At 34.6% G+C, this 22,411-nt stretch overlaps 1 protein-coding gene and 1 long non-coding RNA gene across 3 annotated transcripts in view; one reads left to right on the top strand and one right to left on the bottom strand.

The window, feature by feature from the left end:
- CNTN5 (contactin 5) overlaps positions 1-20,375 on the bottom strand; it is a 1,129,093-nt gene extending 1,108,718 nt beyond the window's left edge. Inside the window, exon 1 of one of the 2 annotated variants that reach the window (XM_070623012.1) lies at positions 19,870-20,375. The gene's annotated coding sequence lies outside the window, so the exon portion shown is untranslated. The remainder of the gene's footprint in view (positions 1-19,869) is intronic. The other variant, XM_070623013.1, reaches the window with a different exon arrangement.
- LOC139083831 (uncharacterized) overlaps positions 19,912-22,411 on the top strand; it is a 116,690-nt gene continuing 114,190 nt past the window's right edge. Inside the window, exon 1 of the long non-coding RNA XR_011540798.1 lies at positions 19,912-20,067. This is a non-coding gene — a long non-coding RNA (uncharacterized lncRNA). The remainder of the gene's footprint in view (positions 20,068-22,411) is intronic.

Raw genomic sequence — 22,411 nt, 5'->3', positions numbered from 1 at the left:
GCATTCCATAGATGCCCACTACTGGCTGAAAGCCTTCTTTGTATAATAACTTGCCTGAACACAGCATGGTTTACTCTCACATGGTGCTCAAGATTCTACCTTGGTTTCATAATGGAGCTTATGAGGTAGGACCTGCTCACCAATGGCAGAATTGTTTTATTTCCTTATTACTACTGGGTTTCAATGCATTACTTTCCCAGTGAGTTTTCTTTCAATTATGTTAAAGTCAGTAAGTCAGTTTACTAAGTATCACTTCTTTTACAATAATTACACTTACTACTGAACACCTCAACAGGTAGTCTTTTATTCATAATTTAAGATTGGGAGCTAGATTATCAAAAGTGTCACTAGTTAACGATACTTCTACCTAGTAATGGTCCTGAGATATATGACACAAATGCACTGCATACTTTTAAAAAAATTGTCTTCAACTCTGAAGATGGCTTCCAGAACTGGTCATTTACAAGGATAAAGTAAAATCTTTTGGAGTTTAATGCAAGTCTCATTTTCAGTAAAATTTGTATACACAGATACAACTATATTAATTTACTCAGGTAAGAGATTTCATGGGACCAGAATAAGAGCATGCTCCCATGGATGCTCATTGGCACATAGATCAGGAAAGGATGTCCCATTTTAAGTTAGCTCTGAGAATTAAACACGATAATGCATGAAACGTTTTTAGCATGAAACCAGGCACATATTAGTCAATAAGTATTAATTATTTTTGTGCTATTTTGATATAATTATTGACACTAACGTTTAATCAAGGCTTAGTTTCTAACTTTGAAGTATTTACAACTACATAATATAAGGGAAATGTTACTCTGGGATTAAAATAACCATTTCATACCTTAAATGGGATGCATCCTGGATATATTGAGCATTGCTTAGCATTTCAAAATAGTAATGGCTAATACTTACTGGGTGTTTACTATATGCCAGGTATGATTTTGTGTGCTTTGCATAGCACCTAATCTTCACAACAATCTTATGAAGTCCTATCACCATCTTTTGGGTGAGGAGACTGTAGCACAAAGATGCTAAACAACTTCACCTACAGATTATTAAGTGACAAGGAGATTTTTGCATTTGGGCAATTAGTCTGTTCACCATGCTTCTCCTTATTATCACCACAGTGATAATAGAGGTATTTTGAAATTTCCCCATAGCACTTTCATTACATTGTAATTATTATCATGTTATCTTGGACCTAATATTTTTTAGGGGACCCTGCTTTGCCTTTTCTCCAGCTGTGTCCTTCCCTGAAAGAAGGATTTTGGCAACCAAGGAGAATTACCTACGCAGAGCTTATATGCACATACCCTACTCTAGATCACACTAGGATACCTGGAACCTCAAAATTCTCTGGGAAAATAACCCGAAGCCTGTCTCCAGGTCCTGTATAGGCCTCTTACCTGGGTCCACCACCTTGGGCATACTGGTATGTATACCTGTAGATGTGAAGGGTAGCCAAGATACAGGGGAAGTGAAGGCAGCTTGGAAACAAGGCCTGGAGTGCCCACCTATGTGTGCAAAGCCCCTTGTGATGTTGTACGGTAAATGGGCAGGCTGCCGATTAGGGGTGGGGCCTGGAGTCAGCTTTCTCCAGACTCCATGTTTTTGCATCAAACTTCAAGGAGTCTAAAAATTCTAAAACTGCAACTGACTTTTCAGGACCTATACAGGGATATTTATCAAAGTTGGGGAAGTTCATCAGCTTAGTTGAAAACTTTTAAATATTTACACAGTATGTGGGCCAATATGTATATCGTTGTACCAGAGCCAAAAACGTTAGGGGAGGGCCTGGCTTTCATGCATGTAGTTACATCTTATATACAACATCTGATAATGAAACTTGATTGTTACTTCATATTCTTCACCTGGTAAGTATAAGAAGGACTATTTTTTCCCCTCTGCAGTGAATAATATAATTAATGCTTTAAGAGAGAGTATAGCCCATAATAGAAATTTATTTCATGTTGTTTATTGAGTGACATTTAGACTACTTTTAGAAACATTAACACAATTCTCTCACATTGTCTCATTTATAATCAGAGCATCCACAGATTTCAGACACTCATATAAATTAAAAAAGCAGAGAGAGACGACAGGCTACTGTGGATGGCATTCTAAATCAAGGTTAGACAGAAATTCTGGATACCCAGATCTTTAGTTAATGTTGTCTACACCTAAATTCTAATATTTTTTTGTCTTTAAACTAAAACTGTTAATTTTATCATGGGTGAGAGTGGTGTGAGCAGAAAAACATGAATGCGAATAATATTTAATATTAGGAAATTATTAGGATTTAGTCAATAGCCATAAAGAAAATTGAGCTTTTGTGGGTTAAAGAAATCAAAGAATTAAATGCTAACCATATTTCTAAAACAGTAATCTCCCTGTAGTTTATTTTCATTTACATCAAATGACCATTCTTTAATTATAAGGCATTATACTTTTTTACTGTTCTTTAGCTAAGTATATCACACCTGATCTTTGATAGTATAATTTCTAGTTTTTATCATATTCTAATATGATAAAATAATGAAATTTAGAAGTTAATTTCTACCGTACTTTTATTTTAATCACTTAATGCTTACCAAGATTCTGGGAAATGAATTTTGCAAACACTGTTTAAAAAATACACTTTTCCCCCTAACTCGCTTCCTAAAATGTATTTAAATTAGAATGTAAATGTATGAGAAGGCAGTGCAGTCCCTAGGAGTTATGGACGCACACTAAGGAGATCAACGGAAACACTAACTCCACAACCACTGGAACTGTGCATTAAATGGCTGTCCCAGTCTGCATGTGTGTTCATTCATTTATTCACTCATTCAATAAGTATTTATTGAGTGCCCACTCTGCTCCAGGCAATGTGCTACTTGCAAAATACATAAAATCAAATTTTAATCCTTACCGTTTCAAGAGGAGAAGTGTGCTGTGTTATTTATCAAATAGATATTCCAATAATCAAACTCATCTTATGATAGATGCTATGAATAGAACAATTTTGCTAAGAGAGGAAATTATAAGACAGCTTTTCTAAGGAAGTGGTATTCCATTCTACTCTATTTTGACTGCTTATACATAAAACAGCTTTTTGCACTTTCCCTTATAACTATCACCAAGTTCCTTCTAAATGCACTAAAACCTTAAAGACTGACGGATGCTATTTACTACTATTATGCTATTTATTATTATAGTAAATTTAAATAACGTAAAATTGATGGATATCTAAACCCATATTGCATGGAGGTAATATTATTGAAATAAAAGAACATGATAGAATTCACGTATTCCTTCAATAAGCATTTGGTGAATATCTTATGTGCTTTGTGATGGGCATGAGGACTTGAGTAAAACTGTCCTCAACAAATGCAGAGAAGAAAGGGCAAGGTATGCGAACAGGAGTTTGAAGGAGAAGGGAAGTGTGAGAGGAGTATACAGAGGGCAGTACTTGAGCAAAGTAGGACGAGAAGAAGGCTTATTTTTATTTTTAAGTTTGGACCAGCTTGCGCATGTTTTGGGACAAAAGAAGGCTCAGAAACGGTGGGCCTGAAGAGACTAGAGAGATGGCAAAAATCTGAGGAGTAAAGGCATTGGGGAAGAGAGAAAAATGAACAAAAGCAGATACGGGCACAGAAGTTTTCAAAAGGTGAATTTGGCAGGTAAATTTTGAAATAATAAGAAAAGCAGTTTACAGAGTTGGTTCTTGACGGTAAACACCAATTCTGGGAAAAATAAAGCGATGTCCTGAAAATTTAAGGACAGGGAGGGCTCAGGTTATACTCAGTTTTGTTTTTCTTTGAATAAACGAGGAATAAATTTCAAGATTTGACGAGAGCAGTTCAAGTTAAAATAAAGTTACATTACTTTCTCCTTATAGATTTGGTTTAGCATCTTCTAAATTGCTTATTATTATGATCTGGAAGGGCATTAATTACATTGTACAGTTTTGTTTCTTAATTTTATAATGAGCCCTAAAATTGTGACTAAAGACATATTAATGCTAAATACTTGAGATTCGTGACAGCTCTTTCTTCTTTTACTATAAAAGGTAGTTGAAAGCATACACAGTATCTCTATATATGCATCAGCCGAACTATTTAAATAATGTGCATTGTGAGACTTTGATCTATGCATAAAACATTCAGAGTAAACTTGATATACTGCTAATATTCAAAAATGTGTTTGTGCCATGCAAATGTCAACTTGCCTTGCACACAGTAAACAGCAAATAAACTCAGGCTGAACTGAACTATATTCATTTTTCCTTTTACTTTTGCATGATCTCTTAGTATTTCTTTTATTTTTCTCTTGATTTTTTTCCTTTGAAGTTTTATAGCTTCAAGTCTTCAAAACTTAAGTGGAAAGAAATGAAATTAACTGGTAAATACAAAGCCTAGAATAATGGCTTCAAATATGATCAAATATTGGTATTATGCTAATGAATCAGGCTGGTACAATATTTATCTCATATTTAATATAATGTATTTAAAGTACATAAATATTTTTTATGATGAACTTTTGCTACAGGAGACTTCCAAGACTACTAATTTAAGTTACTCTTTCAGTCTTTGAGATTTTCATAGCATTTGGAATTTTTTAAAAAACCATATAAATATAGAAACAAAATCGCTTTTTTTTTTTTTGAGGGAGATTAGCCCTGAGCTAACTACCGCCAATCCTCCTCTCTTTGCTGAGGAAGACTGGCCCTGAGCTAACATCCGTGCCCATCTTCCTCTGCTTTATATGTGGGACACCTACCACAGCATGGCTTTTGCCAAGCAGTGCCATGTCCGCACCCAGGATCCTGGCCGCTGAGAAGCGGAACGTGTGAACTTAACGACTGCACCACTGGGCCAGCTCCAAAACAAAATCGTTTTGACTCTAGTCATTAAAGGATATTTTTTAATTTTTCTCTCCAAATGTACATATACTTGTGTCATATTTAATCATCTCTTGCCTTTTTCTCCAGTAATTTTTCCCCTCTAAGTGGCACTTTGGTAATAATAGCACAAAGCATCCAAATTCCCATCAGTCTGCTACCAAACAAATACCTGCTGGCTAACTGTTCTTATCAGATTGATACCTTAAGAAACTGAAACCAAATGGAGAACAAACCCCTCCATCCCCCTGCCATCTTCATAAATTCACTGCCTAAAATTACTGAACAAATTAAAATGGGTATATAAAATTTTTTTTCTTGATACTCTGAGATGCTACACATTTCTTTAATGTAAAAATCTCTGAACTTTTTTCACAGGAGTTTAGAATGCCAAGGAACATTCCTTTTAAATGTTTGGTAGGGTACTGCCGATTCCTCCAGGCCATCTATTTCTCAAAACAGGACCACAGGAGCTAATACAACAATGGGTTTCTTTTCTGCTTTTGGGTTCAGTGCTCAGCAGCAAGCATACACACCCATTCATTCTTTCCCTTGTTAAGCAACTGCCTACAATTCTGTAAAACCACAGAGATGAGAAGGCAGCTTTAACTGCGCCTGCTGGAATGTTTGTGACTCCAGCTAGTGTCTTTGTGTTTGACACCCACAAACTCTTTATTTTTCCCTGAGCTCAAAAAGAAGTCTTGGTCTTCTATCTGATTTTTACTTTTAGTGTTTTCTATTGAGGCAGAAAGAATACAATGAACAGCAGCTTGGCTTTTCTCAGTTTGTCTAAGTGATGGAAAAAATAAGAATGTGGATCCTTTATGCAGTTCAATAGTATTTCCTGTTGATGACACAGAGCTCTTGTTCGGAAGGAACTGGCTCAAAGAATGGTATCTTAGACGAAGAAAGAAGCATAAGGAATAAAGGAGGTAATAGCACACCCCAGACTTAAATACAGTCAATGATCTGAAAAGCTGAGAAATGCCTTTAGGCTTGTTGGGATCAAATTCCTCTTTAGGATTTGCCTGTTTTTATTTTTTTCTCCTAAAACACATTCACTACTTTTTTATTTCTGAGGTTTCTATGACTTTAATGATACTGAGTTTATCAACTCAATTTAAATCCAGTTATCAAAATATATGCCAGAATAGGGGAAAACATCATTTTTAAGAACATGATAATTATGCTTGGTTTTAAGTAGACCCCAAGAGTTATCTAAGAAAATTTTTTAAATTATATTGAAAAGATAGAGGAAATACCTTTTCAGTTTTCAATCAATTATTTATTCTTCTTATGATAACTTTGGTATCTGATAGAAAAATACAACTTAACTAGTTGCTAATTTGTTGAATTGGAATAGAATTATATGATAACTAGAACTAAGAATTAATTTTATGATTTAGTTACAGTTGGGACACTTTATTTAGAGCCACTTGCTATTTGTGATTTGATTCAATGGTAAAATCCAAACATAATTTATGATACATCAACTTCCATTATAAATTTTTACTATATATTATCTTATGATGAATTATAAAATAAATAATATTTATCCTTCTTGATTTCTTTGTGCTAAGAAGTTTTAACTTTGTGGAACTGCTGCACATTTATAAATGATGTATAAAATGAAAAATATGTGCCCATGTTTCAGAAGGGCTGAAATAAGTATTGGTCTCCTACCCATGTTTCATTACAAGCAACGTTACACATTTTGTAATGAGCAATGCAGATGTACCAAAATCCAGTGAGTCAATGGATGTTGAAATTTAAATAAAAAATTTTAAAAACCTTCATCACAAATTCTTCCAAGATATACAAGTTTGGTTTCTTCATTACAATTAGGAAAAGACAACTTGGACAAATAATAAATTTTACTGTTGTCAGATCAAGAACCAAACCCACACTTACGTGGAGGTATAGTAAGAACACTTGCTGAGAGCTCATTCTGTGTTATAGTGTATTAAAGGTAACTGTATCTTATGCATTATTTCTCAATGCTGCCATCTTCAAAGCATTATGTTATTTAAAGCATTATGTGTTAGGACAAAGGGCTAATTTAATTAAATAAACATTTCACTTGTTAATGTTATGCAAAGCAGTTCATAAAAATCATCAAAATGTATTCCTATCTTTAAAGCAGCTTATGATCCCCTTGCAAGAAAAGTAATTTTTGTGTGGAAATATCTGGAAGCATTATTTTTGGCAGAATAAATAATGTCAGCAAGAAAAAAAAAACAGAGATAGGAAATTTAATACAGGTTTTGGTAGAAGTATGACTCAATCTAAAATGTGTACATTGATGTAGTTGCAGAGGAGCCTAGAAAGAGTTTCTAAAGGACAGTTACGCAGCTCCTTAATGGCACACTGCAGAATCAGAAATGTGTTCTTCAAACAGTAGGAAGCATTAAAATTTTCAAAACAAAGAAATGGCATGGCAAGACTTGAGTCTTTGAAATATTATTTCATCAAAATGATTGACATGTTGGAGAATAGAGGGAGAGAAACCAGTCTGGAGATGTTACTCCAGTATAGATGCCCTGCACCAGGGTTGGGTGAGCGAGATTTGGAAGGCTGGTTTGAATATGAGAGGGAACGTGTATCTAGGATTTTTTTCTTTGCTTGAAGCCACTTCTGCTCTACCCAAATAGAACTGTCTTCTCTTCATTGTAATTCCCCTGGATCTTTTGCATACAATGGAAGGGGAAAGGAAAAAATGTTTCTTATAAAAATATCTCTGACTTTTCACAGATGTGCGTTTTATTTCTTAGAAAATTTGGCAATGCCTCAAAGTATTTTTAATTGATTTCTTGGTTCTATTTGTTTCCTGGTTTCAGCTAATATGTAAAGGGAATAAGAAAAACATTAACACAATACAGTGTAAACTGGGGATGGGCAGAAACGGTTAAAAAATGTTTTACAACCATATAGAAAATGTTCAAAATACTAGGCATAAACTAAACAAAAATAAGATACTTTTTTCATCCATTCCCTTGTGTAAGGAGTTTGCTAATACACTTTATCGGCTGCAGTGTGAAGAGATAGACATTCTAATTCACTGTTGGTGGGAGTGCTAATTGGAACTATCCCTGTGGAGGGCAATTTGGCAGTAAAACCAAAATTTTAAGTGCACATTTTCACTGACCCAGCCATTCTACTTCTAGATCTACTCACTCTTAGTAAAAATGTATATATAAGAATTTTAATTTCATATTTATTTGTATTTGCATATAAAATAAATTGATAAATAATTTTAAGTGAAAGATTATTTGTATAAATTATGCTATATCTTTATCATGGAGTAGTCTGCAGTGTTCAAAAATTATATACCTTTTTGAATTGTTATGTAGACACTCAAAATTATTTTAAGAAAAAAATAAACTATAACATTTGCTGGAAGGATGCATGTACAAAAACCTGTTGATGGCTACTTGTGAGGGATAGAACTAGAAGATATTTTAGGTGGAGATTCAGTTTTCGTTATATTCTTTTTATATTGCTTGTTGTCAATTCCGTAATGTTAGGAAGAAAAAGAGATGACAACAAGTGTCCATTCAATCAAGATTCTGATTTGTGAGACTTGCTTTATCACACATCCATCAGGCTGACAGCACATCCAATGGAACAGATCATTTGTAATCTAACAGAAAGTATCTCAGGATCATATTTAAAGTCATTTTTAGACAGCATTCTACTCTTTATCAATGAAGCATTAGAAAAAAATTATAATTATCTCTTGTTATTGAAAAGTAATTCCTCTATAAAACAATACTTTTTTAAACTAACCCTCAAAATGATATCTATATTATTTGTACCTAGGAAAAAAGATTAATAAGAAGATGTATCTATTTGTATTGAAGTTTTCTTTTTTCCTCATGAGAAAACTTGAATTACCCTATTGTGTTTGAAATGAAAGAAGAAACTAATGATAGAGTAATGTCTTCAGTTAAAAAAGAAATCGATCTCAGACCATTTACCTAAACATTAGCTAAAGACAAACACTAATCTAATAGAGACTAACATTTAGAAAAGGTAGTTAATTTGAAAATAAATCAAGATAGTTGCCAACTTTTAAACATCTACTAAAGTTCTAATATGTAGGAGACATCTGGTCATACAGAATATCTAAAGAAGAGAAGTAATAAGAATAACGATGAGAACACTAAGTCATTGCTTTCCTCTAAATCAATATTTATCAGAGCAAACATATGATATTTTTGAATAGATGACATTTCCATATTCAATCTGGGAAAATCAACCATGTATTTATATCTAAAGCCTATTATTTTATAAGACAAATACATGCAGAAAAGATTAAAAGACATCTTTGTTTCAGGTGAAATATCAACTCCAGGCATTTTTTTTAAGTATCTCATGATACGAATATTTATTTAATTACTTCCTCACTGAACAGTGTAAAATTGCTTTCTATCAGCTCCCTCTCCTGTCTGCTTTGTGGCTTTCTCTACCTTGCTTTTTTCCTCTGTGCCCAATATCTCCAGACCCAGTATAGTCTTACCACTTTTTTGAAAGAGACTATTTTTCGTGAGGTTTGTTTTTTCCATTTCTTTCTACTATAGTGATTCTTCTGCAATATCTAAATAATCAGTAAATATTTGACAAAGAAGTTGATTGGTTGTATAGACATATATATAAAGTGGCATGTAATTCACCATATTAATCATAAAACACGTTTACTTTATAATAACTCTTATTGTCACTGCAAGCCAAAAAAAACCCAGTAATACATCTAAATATCACTTGCAGAAAAACATATCCGTAAAATGTTTGCAAACTGAAATGAAATCCTTTTATTTTTGCTCTAAAATCTACTGACAATTCACAATTTAAAGATTTGCTTTAATGGATTAGCATTAGACACAGTATTTGTAGCATGAGCCACTTTCATAAAATTATTTTTATAAGTAAAAAAGCATATAAAAAAGTGAAAGAAAAAAATCAAGGTAACATTATTTTTCAAATAGATTCTATACCATTTTGCAATCACATGGGATTCAAAAACAATATTTGAAACATTTTCTTCTCCCATCAAAACAGAGGCTACGTTCTAAACAATTTTGTAAAGGGACATTAAAGACTTCCTTTTTCACACCAAGAAAAACACAATAAAATTTAAAAAAGACTCAAAATGGATAATCTCTTTAAATACGTGCAAGTAAAATTAAGACCATGAAAATAAAAGAAAACATTTCACTATCAGCAAATGTACAAGGCTGTGCCAAGAAAATAAGTAATTTTCCTCATATTTGGAAAGCTGGAGTGACCATACCCCATGTATATTTATACAAAATTCAGATGATTTTTCTGACTTCAGATATTTCTTGAACCTAAGCCTAAAAAAGAGATTCTTGTAAGCAACCATATCTAAAAATATGAAGGAAATGATGTTGACCCCTGAATCTATACAGTCTCATTCCCTCCTTACAAAAAAGAACTGTGAGGTGGTAGTTAATATCATCCTTTTAAAGGGAAGAAATGAAAGCTTAGAAAAGTTATGGTATTGCTCAGGAAACACACAGGGAAGCTGTTGAGTCGGATGACACCTGGGTGTAACAAGTCCACGCTCTTTCCATGGCCTCCATACACCATGAACGTGATCTCCTGTCTCGTTTTCTCTGTTTGGAAGAATCTCTCATAGACTTAGGGGTCAACACCTGAAATTCTGGTTCTTTCAATTTTCCTCTTCAACAAAACTTCATAACACACACAGCCTGAATTACAGTGATCAAAACCTGAAAAAAAAATCCTTTACATTTATTGATTTTAACTCTCTTGCTTGAGTGATTAACAAACTGAGGAAGCGACCTTTCCAAGTCATGGGAAGGGACAAAAGTGGGGCTGAACCTCATCTTCAATATCATGAATCCTGAGATGAACTATTTTCCTCTTGCTTTTGAACAAAATCCCAGTTCTTCAATTGTCTCTCAGAATCCTTTACATTTCCTCATTTGGTATTTTTTAACTTCTCTCTTTGCATTACAAAGAGTTCTTTGTTTACATTAATTAACTTGCCTACTTCCTTCTACACATCCGTCTCATGTCTGTCTCTCTTCCTACTAACCAAAAAGCAGTCTTTGCCAATCCGTAATTGAAACGTCCTTCAAGTCCCAGTGCTTCTCATTTTGTCTGGGCAGTCAGACAAAGTCAGACAATCCGCACAATGACCTGTCCCTCCAAGGTCCTCAGAATGTGTGACCAATATCTCGATAGTTATGTTTACTAGTACATTTTCTTAAGTTTCTTATAAAGTTTTGCCCTGACAATTTCCCACCTCTCGTTGTCAGGGATCAAATCTTTCACATTCTTTGCATCTCCAAAAGTAAGTGGTACTGTATACACTAATTTTGTAAGAAATGCCTATCTAATTTACTTGAATAAAAGAGAAGATACACAGAATAATCTTTAAATGCGCATGGTCTGTAGATCTCAATATTGTTCTTCGCAATTAGGACAGCATTGTACCACTTTGGTAGACAGATAATGCTTATATGTTAGAATAGGAACTGGAGTGAAATCAAAATTTCTTGCCAGATTAAGTTTTTGCTGTTTCTAACACTGTCATTTTTTGTCATTGAAAAGTAGATGTTTTTTCTGATATCACAACTGAGTGGCACTTATTATCCTAATTTTTCATGTAAAGACAGGTTAAACAACTTCTGTAAAATTACACAGCTAACAAGTTGTAAAGCCAAGACTGAACTCTAAAATGCCAACACCAAATCCCCTAATCCATACTGCCTCCCTATATGAGATATATTATCATCATCAAAATAATGTTAACTCCTGCTCTGCTATTACTACCATTATCCGAAAGGCCTGTGTAAGCAAAGCTTCACTAGCTTCACAGTTATTCTGCCCCTGTAACAGAAGTATCACCAGCACCATTAACATTCCACACTTAATAACTGAAAGAAATCAAGCTTATTTATAAGAATATACAAGAACTGTGTAATTTCACAGCATCTTCGCCACATTCATTTTACCTCAGATTCGGCTGTATCATCAGAGACTAGATGGCTCTAAGATACTAAAGATAGCACTATAAGGAGCTGTAGGAAAACACAGCATCCATTTAAAGTGGTTAGGTGAAACTTGGACCCTAAGTTACTCCAAAGTAACAGGCACTAGGAAGTCAATGCAGCAGTTAGAAAACCAATGCTAGCACGAAATAGTTCGAGCTAGAAAGATGCAGTAGGAGAAAACTACTGGCTGTCTCCAGAAGGATAAAAATTAAAAATTTGCATCTTAGCTGTATCTCTCTTGCCACATGTTTCACAGTGAATTGCATTCACCCTATGTGCTTATTTCCTCCACCAGCCCATGAACAACTTCTTCCCCTTTATGTTCTTACTTAACTATAACTGCCCACAGCAGACCATTTGAGGGAGTGAAATCAAGTAGAAATTGCTTTAAATGTGAAAGGAATTACTTTTTGTTAATTTTACTCACTGAGGTATACACTAACAAGACAAGATTAAAGAATGAGGAACAAATAAATAGTCATAAGTTACTAAACACAGTTATTATGGTAAATTTTCTTAAAATCAATTCTGGATCATTTAACTTAAATCCCAAGTAATCACCCTTTCCTAGGAAGGTTATTGTTCTTCGAAAATACTGAAGAATTCTAAGGAAGTTGAAGGTAAGTAAATAAGCAAAGAAAGTAAAAGTTCACAGAATAGTAAGGACCATTAACTCACTGGAATTGGGGAATATATTTTATATTTTCTACTAGACTTATTTGCAAATTTGCATAGGGTAGAAAATAACTCAGATTACTCATTAATCATTTTAGCTACAGCCTTTTACCTCATCTTTACTACACTTGTCACCTTTAAATATTCAGTATTTAAAGGCAAAAGAGTCTTAAAATATGAAGTCATCCTGTATGAAGGCAAGAAAAATCTCTTGTCATAATTTGACAATAAAAGGTCTGAGAGGGGCTGGTCCAGTGGCGTAGCGGTTAAGCTCACACACTCCACTTTGGTGGCCCAGGGTTTGCTGGTTCGGATCCCAGGCATGGACCTACACACTGCTCATCAAGCCATGCTATGGTGGCATCCCACATACAAAAGAGAGGAAGACTGGCACAGATGTTAGCTCAGGGACAATCTTCTTCACACACACAAAAAAAAGGTTTGAGAGAAGGCATCTGTAAAAATAATGTTATATCAGAAACCCAGCAATATACAACTGCCTTTCCAGTGAGTTACACTGTGCTGATTTTATAGTTTATCATGTTCAGTTCTAGTGAAGAAAAATTTTAGCATATAATTCATTTTAAAATAATTTACATCATACTAAAATTAAGCACAGATGAATTTTGATTCAGACACAATAACTAAATAATATTAAAGACTCAAATTTGTTCTGCATTAACTTCCTTTGGTACTGTAACAGTAAAACTAGAATTTATATACAAGTTGATGTTTGAATTCTAAAACTCAGAATAGTACCTACTCTAGCGACTCGTTTTCTGCTTTGAATTTTATTAAAAGCTCTAAAAATCATATCACCCTCAGGAAGCTCATGATTTAAATTTTTTCCAAACTTGCCAGTACACAGGAATGTTTTCTCACCCACATCTCCCATTGATTTTCTATTTCATTTAATGTCCCTTTAACATTTACTACAGGAAAAAAAAAAAAAAAGCCCTGCCAATCCAGGAAAAACAAAGTATTAACAAAAGAAATGGATGGTCCTTTATCACTATACAGTAGGAAAAATCACTTATATTCCTTATCCTATTTGAGTTTCCAGGTTTCTTAACTAAAACTGTCAAAAAATCTTCTCCTTTTTGATTTAGCTGTTGGGTGCACACTAAGTTCATTGTGAAAAAGTTCTCATCTAGCAATTAAGTTGTCTAGACATTCAGTTCTTAGTTAAGAGAATATGGGTGTAACTGTTTTCTCTAAGTGAATATAATTGGATCTTAAATTTTCTAATCTTAAGACAATATTTTACAGATAATCAAAGACAACAAGGAAATTACACATACTTATGTCCTTATCTTGATTTGAAAAGATAGAAGAATAATTAAGACTTTCACAGCAAAAGAAGTCTAAACTCTAAAAGCTCTGACCTAGAAATTTGAGAGAACAAGTTTCTAATTCCATCTTTTCCAGTAAATGTAACGCTGAACACATCACTTCACCTCCTTATATCTTCATTATTCTTCATGATAAATATGTGAAAATACAAGCTCTGTAAGGCTCCTTCCAACAATAAACGGTATTATTCTGTCACTTTTTCCTAAGTGTCCTCATAATTTATTTATCATCAATAACTCATGAGATCTATGCTTATTTATTTATTTATTTACTTGAGGAAGATTAGCCCTGAGCTAACATCTGCCACCAATCCTCTTTTTTGCTGAGGAAAACAGGCCCTGAGCCAACATCCATGCCCATCTTCCTTTACTTTACATGTGGGACACCTGCCACAGCATGTCTTGACAAGCGGTGCATAGGTCCATACCTGGGATCCAAACCGGCAAACCTCGGACCACCAAAGTGGAACATGTGAACTTAACTGTTGCACCACTGGGCCAGCCTGATCTGTGCTTATTTTTAATGAGAAAGTTATTTTAGTATTAGAAACTCACTCACTAGCTCACACACTACCATTAGAATACAACATTTAAAAAAGGAACAGTTGTCAAACTGAATTACAGAGTTTAAGGTTTCCATTCTATTACACATGATATGACTTTTGAAGTTCCTATCATCAAATATACACAAAATTAGAAAATCAATGATCACTAACAAATTGTTTTATTAATTCTTGAATATGAAAGATGAGATAAGCTATCTTTTAGAGAAGAATATGAAGAGGAAAGTTTCAAAATAACAAAAGGCAAAACGCAAAATCTAAGATTAAGATGAGACTTCTCATAATGTTTTGAGAAATACTGGAGGCACTTAAATTTGTTTAAGTGACCCGGAAACAATTTCATATTTAATGATCATGAAATACGAATTAAATGAAAATTTACTTCTAGAAAATGAGCTCTTTTTTAAATTCCTACTGCCACTCACCTGTATCTTTATCCTCCAATTATTATTCATCTTAACTACAAGCATTTCATTTAACCCTCTCATTTTAGAGACTATAAAGTACAATAGTATCTCAGCAAATATTACACCATTGAAAAGTAAATTCTTGTATAAAACTGAAATGCGAGAACCTAGGAGAACTAAACACTGTTACCTTTGTATTTGGTTTAGTTTCATAAAAAATCTTTAACACTTTTAAATATAAAATTAAATATTTGAGAAAATAAAGATGAAACTTCATATACTTAAAAGTAAATTCTTCACCAAATAAATGGAGCATTTCTCTACTAGTTACCTCATAAATACAAACTCTTGCAACCAGTGAAATATTTGTGGCAATACATTTAAAGACCTGTTTTAGGCTCTAGGCACATTACAATCATAATTACTTTATTATGACATCTCACTCAGTAAGAATCCCATAATTTTTTAGCCTCATGATGAATATTTCTGCCAATGTTATGACTACCAAGAAGAAGAGAATTTCAATTCACCTTTTACCACCTAAATGATCAGCAAAATTTCTCTTCCTAAGCTCCATATTCTATAGATACCACTGGATCATAATGGAAGATAAGATGTTCTTTTCTGGAGCATTTAACAGCTATAAGAATGATAAAGAGCAGATTCCTACCCCCCTCAAAAAAACGTTTATGTGTATAATTATACTTTTCCAGTTAGCGATCACAAAAGAGTTTGTGATCACTCAGATAAATGAAATACTTTCATCTTCCTCCTTGCCAGATATACAGCTGTTTACATTTTGGATAATATTCAGATTAGTCACTTCAACCCTTAAGCAGATCCATGTTTTAGAGTAAAGACACAAACAGTACGCTTGCAGGAAAGCTCATACATATCCATTAATACCTTGCTTTCTATCAAGATCTCAACTTTTTTGGTCTATAGAAGTGAGTAAAGAAAATATTTGGAACCATGACTGGCATAAGGAGAAAATCTGCAAGTCCTGTCAAATCTTATAAGAGAAGTCCATCTGTTAAATAAAAAGAAGTATCTAGAAGGCAGCAAGTAATCTAGGTCATTATGGATTTTTAAGGGACGACTGAGAAGAGAGGAAAAAAATCAATTTTGCACCTGTGTTGTCAAATGCATCCAATGAAACATTTTGGGAACTGTTTAAAAAATGGCAGTGATCACAAGGAATTCCAGCTTAAGAAACACATGGGAAAAGAACATGATTGTACTTCCTAAAATTTGTCACAAATGATAAATTTCATACTATTTTATATTACATTAAGAAATGGTGGATTCGTTGATTTTGTGATTTCCATAAAATAGACAGAAGTTGGATTTATTTTTTGGAATTACTTGATGGCCTATTTCTAGAGTTCCATTTCCATGTCCTAAAGAAAAGAAGAGCTTCCATATTGTGGATGGCTTTTAAGTCTTATGAGCTGATGTTTAAGAAGGCTGTAATGTCAAAAATACACTACTCAATACTCTGGAATATGAAATTAAAGACCTGTGTTTTAACTTAAGAGGTTGATAGGGATGAAAATGCTCTATATTTAACTAATGCACATATTTATAATAGGTAAAACAGAAATAAAGTGAAACGGGTAGTCTTATATCAAGTTCATGGGATATAATTTAAACACTGCCAAATAACTTCGATAGAAGAATTTAATTATAAAATCATATCTTCCTAAAAAGTAAATATGTATAATAAAGCCATTTAAAAATTCCTCTCATATCCACTGTATCAATAAAGCACTACCAAATCGGTTTTATTCATTTTCAATGAAAATAATTAACTAAAAAATTGTTCAGGTTCCTGGGAAAAATATAAACTGATAATATTCTATGTATCAGAACCTTTCTAACATTATACATTTAAACAACAAAACAGAAAACAGGAGAAATTAATTGAAAGGGTATGGATAAGGAGATAGGACATTTTTCATAATACTTTTTAATCCTAAATCTTAAGTGTTAAGGAGTTTTATATACTTCATTACTTTTTAAAATGCACCAGTCTCTAATGTAGAGTTATTGATCACAAATGCTCAGAAAATAGACCTCTGCAAAGATTCTACTGCTTTGAGCTTCCGACCAGCCTCTTTCCTGCTATAAAGTGCTAAGAAGTTCATGGAACATATCAGCACAGTCTTATAACAGTAGAAAACATTGGCAGAAATGCACACCTCTCTTATGTTTGTATTTTCAGTAGTGAGAAAGAAATGAATAAATCTGAGCTCTTGAAGTCAGAATTTTGAGACAGCAAATTTTATAAAGGTGTGGACCTATTTAAATTAAGAGAAATAAGTTTCCAACTTCAGTAAAAAAATTTTTAAATATATTTAAAAACAGAGACAACTCAAAGATCATAGGTAATCAAAATATGCATGGTAAGATGGATTCTACAAATCACAATGTTTTAAACATCTTGGCTTCATGAAATCCTAAATGAGTTTTTGATGGATGGAGTACACTAAGCTCTGCTGTAAAACTTTGTTTTAGCCAACAGAACTTAAATATAGTCAGATCATCTCTACACTATTACAACCATCGAGAGAAGTTGTCATCTTTTTAAAAAAATTTTTCAAAAATATACCTTTTATTTTATCTAAAAGTAAGACAAACTCCAAAATGACTCGGCCAGCCGAGCATCCCCTTACCTTCTTCATCTAGAGATCCCACCGCCCTTCACTGACACCTTCTGGTCCTTATCACTAAGTCAGTGTTGACATTAAACCACACTCTAACCTCGACCTTAAGGGGGTTGAAGGTTTTCTAAACTGTTAAATGAAAAAGACATTTAAAGAAATACATATTAGCCAAACCTGGTCCATTGTTAATTGTTTTACTTAACTGGACACAGAAAATTGAAGTCAACTTTCGGAAGCAACTAATTTTTAATTATTTTTTAAAATAAGCATAGCCTAGGTGTACATTTATGATTTGATTTTAGTTCATCTTCCTAACTTACAAAAATTTTAGACCACCTGGTAGTTGACGCATTGCTCAGCTCGGGAAACGTTAAGTTATTTCAGCGTCCATTTAAAAATTCCACAAGTGTAGCTTCTCAGATCTATTACCAAATGCACCCTGGTGTGCATGTGCCCCACAATTTACAGACAAAGCCTGGCATTTAGTTAATCTACTGGGGTAATGTTCTTTTTGTAATTATGAGACTTCTACCATTCTATTCGATTGTATATGGAATTCAACAGAAATTAAAATTAGCAGCTTTTCTCCTCATTTTTTAGTTTTCAGAAGTTTTAAATAAGAACAATTTAAAGGCTCCACCAATCCTTGCAAAAAAACATTGGTACTTCTATTTTAATAAACATTTCACTAATTTTTTTATTTTCAAATAGGCTTTAATACCATCTCACCACACCCCAGTTAAGTTACTTTTCAATCTCTATTTCATTTTTTATACCACATTTCTTTTTTTAACTTTGAATTTTGTGCTTTGTTTCCTGTACTACACTTAGTTGGTCTTTATATTTTTCAATCATTTGTTTTATGTGATATATATTCTTACCCAGTTATATTGGTTTTTCCATTTGAATCAGAGGCAACACATACCTACCAAGTTTGAGACTCAATATACTCCTGGTTTACACAGAACTTATAGTAATTTGAGCATGAAGTAGGAAAATATGGAAAGAAACATCTGTTGAGATGCTTAAAATTGACTACAGTTACTTTGAAAAACATAATGCCCTAATCATTACTAATTCTTTTATGTTTAGGGCCACAATATGAATCATGATGAACTCCTTTAAGCTTGCTGTGATAGTCGTAAGTATTTCTGCAGTTTTGCTGCAATTTAACAGTAATCAATTATGCCTCCACTAGTTTTTAAATATGACCCACTATTTATTTGTCTGTATTTTTTAATGCTAGTGCCCTAGTGAACATCTACTTTTTTATCCCTAAATCCACAGTTAAAACTGAGAATCAAGGTAGAAGTACAGCATCTCTAAATGATTTCATCTTTTAAATTAAGAAGAGAAGTAGGTGAATTGAATACAGATAAGGCATTTCACATATAACAGTTTAAAAGTTTTTTTGCTTCCAAATCTTCATTTCAATTACCACATTGAATTGTATTTTTCATGCTACAGAGGTTATAAAATTTAAAAACAAAATAATTCTAAAATATTTAGTGGATTCTTCTATTTCCAAAATAAAGTTAGTTAAAACAACTCAAAAATTTTGAGGTTGTCAGAGTAATCCTCAGCTTATTGTACAACATGCTCATATATATGCAAATTAATATTCTCTCCCATTTTTCAACAAAAAAAAACTCAATAAGGATGTCTGAACATATTTTCACATTCTCTTTAAAAACCTATCACATTCCTACACAACATTTAGAAAACACCTCAGCATAATCCAAGATACTGTTTCTTTTCGTCTCTCGAACTTTGTAGAACTCCACTTAGAGAGCATTCCTACTGAATTTTAACAAGTTATTGCACTGCCAGATGCCCAGTTATTTGGGCTGTATCCTCACAAACACATTGCTCAATCATAAGATATACATCCAGTACCTGAGAATGACATCCTACTTTCTGAACATTTAGTTCCTTTGTAGAAAATTCTCACCCTATCCTAGCATTTGCCACCTTACAGTTTAGTTGTAGAAATTGTTTACTCTGATTTTGGCTGATATTATGAGATACACATATAGGTTAAATGTACTCTCGCTTCAACTTTTCTGACAGAAAATTCCAGCAGAGAAAAATAGCATATTAAAAGACAACAACAACAAAAAAGATCTTTATCTACAGTTTTTAAATTCTGGCAACATGGCAAGAAAGCATGGCTTTACAGAAGCGAATGTGTCAAATATTCTAAGTGCCTGCGAGATGAAGTGCACAGTCACAGAAAGCAGTCACTGGCAAAGGAATGTCAGCCACTTACCAATGAGACGCCAGACTCCCCTGTCCTTCCTCTGCGACTCTCAATTCCCCTCTCCCATCCTCCTGCCCGTCGGCACAGTTCAGAGAGAGCAGTTCCTTGGGTCCTTCTCAGCCTGTGGCAGAAGAGAATTGCGGAGTTCTTAATCATTCAGAGGGAATCCTCCAGCTTGCCCTGCGTCTCTCGGAAGAGGGGACCCAGGTAACGCATCCTTTCCGCCCCGAGCTTTAATGGCACTTTGGCGGCAGCCTCCTCGCAGTTATGCTTCCTGACTCCGTAGTTGGTTATATTGGGAAGTAGGTGCGGCGCCTCCTCGGGCTGGTGTGTTTGGGGCTCGCGTGTTTTCCTCCAATGCGTCCGCGCGCCCCGCGCCCCGCGCCTCTGACTGGCTGTGTCCTTCCCGGTGTGGTCCCTCGCCCCTCCCCGCTCGCCCGCGCTGTCGCCTTCGCCCGCGCCCAGCGCCTCACTGCCTCTCGCTGAAAAGCTTCATTTAGCATGTCCCCGGGCTTAAAGGTCTGTTTGCCTCAAGAAGGGTTTTATATGTTTCTCTACTCGTGTCGCTCGTCCACCGGTATCTCCCTTCGCTCTAAGGACGCAGGGCTCCCCCCACCCCTGCTTCTCGGCTCGGCAACCTTGCGAATTTCACATGCATAGATTACAAAGCAGACGTGTGCGCTGCTGGCTGCCCGGGAGATCGCAGGCGACTTCTGCCTCTCCTCGCCTCTCCGCTCTTCTTTCTGATTCCAGAGTCAGTGGCTTTTACCTCAGACAGCAGCCGAGACCTCTGCGTTCGCTCAGGTCGGCTCCAGAGTGGACTTTTCACTTTGGAGGATTTCCTTAGGTCCTGCCTGGGAAGCGCTTCTCTTTGTTTATACACTTGAGAGTTTTATCTAAGGACTCTCAGGCTCTCTGACTGTTTTTCCTTCTCCTTGTTTTTTTCCCCTCGTGTCAGTTCTAAATAAGCGAAGGAAATAGTCGGCTTAGTCTCAGACAGCAGCCCTTTTTCTGAATTTTTATATCACAATGGATGTAATTGGAAAAATAACACAGGTAGTAAATCCACAGTGTGGCAGCTTTAGTGCCATTGTTCAGCAAGTCCTCCCCTCTACTTTTCCTCTCTCAGTCTCTGAGTCATTCTCTAATTCTCTTGATTCATTTGATGCTAATTGAGCATTTGTTCAATTATATTACATTTCTTTTGCAATGCATTTCCATAGAGAAAGCTGTTTGCACCTATATTTAATGGAAAGGAGATGCCACATACTGTTTTCTTTTTCTGTACGTCGACAGTATAGGAAACTGTATGAGAGCCTCAAGTTACACCCGGTGTCGACTGGTGTCCCTTTTCCATGTGTGTGAGTCCAGCCTGACCCTGCACTGAGGCTGATTCTTCGGCTCACTTAATCCCCCGATGGGGTCTGACTGGCTCTAATTGGCAAGGAGAGTACAGTGCCATGCAGCCTGTAGCTGGAAGCTTTCCTGCCACGAGCTCTGGGTTCTTTCTCTTGCAGCCTTTCTGGTAATTAAAATTAGTCTTTTTTCTGTTTCTTGGCTTCTTCTCATTCATCCACACGTGTTGAACAAACATCCAGTCTCTGCTTTTAATGGCTACCCTCAGGATCTAGGCTGATTTCTTGTTCCATAGCAAAGACAAATTTGTGTGTTCACATTTAATGCTTCTCTACCCTTTCAGACTTTTTATTTTCTTTTTCTCGCTTTCCAGTAATTAGGTTATTTTCTTGATGTGTTAACTGAGGGATTGTTGCTGAGATTCGACTTCTCTGGGCTTTTTCTCTGCCTCACTGGCTCCACTCCTGTGTCAGGCTGTTTCTTCACAGAGAGAATCACCAGGACTTTTATAACCTCTTTAAATATATCACAACATAGATTCAAAGTCTAAGAGCTTAAAGCACTTTTTTTTTATTGTGCAATGAGGTTTCTGCCTTTAAATGTTTATTATAATTGAGCACATTCAGCCTTAACAGAGGATAGAGAGGGCGAGCTTGCTTATAGTTTTCCTCAGTTCCTAGAACACCTTTAGATTACATAGGATTTGATAACTTTGGTATATGCACCAGTATCTCATATATTTCATATATTTTCTTTCAATTAGCGTTGTTTCAGAAAGGATTTAAGTTGGTTTATAGAAATTTATTTAATTAAAAAAATTAATAAAAAATGTAGGTCAGTCAAATCAAGACATAGGGTCAAGTGATACATAGCAGCACAGATAGGAAGCCAGGAGTGGGGTTTAGAGAGAAAAATTCATTTATGTTTTGTTGGAAATGGCCCTAAGTTTACCTGATTCATGGTACGCTCCCACAAATAACGTGAGCAAGAAAATTTAGGTTTCAAATGATATAGATGGATTAAATCTTTCTTCTTTTTTAATAAAAGAATCTAAAGGCTTATGAAATTTTTACTTTTTTTAAAGGAAGCAATATTATCGCAAGAATTGGGCATGAACATATGTTTGTAACAAGGAGATGATGTAATAGCACTTTTCCTTTGTAACTGATAATTGAGAGGGAGAGAAAGGAGATGT

Source organism: Equus przewalskii, chromosome 6, assembly GCF_037783145.1.
Source record: "Equus przewalskii isolate Varuska chromosome 6, EquPr2, whole genome shotgun sequence".
NCBI lineage: Eukaryota > Metazoa > Chordata > Mammalia > Perissodactyla > Equidae > Equus > Equus przewalskii.
The sequence above is the reverse complement of the archived record's forward strand: the minus strand, read 5'-3'. Positions and strand labels throughout refer to the sequence as shown.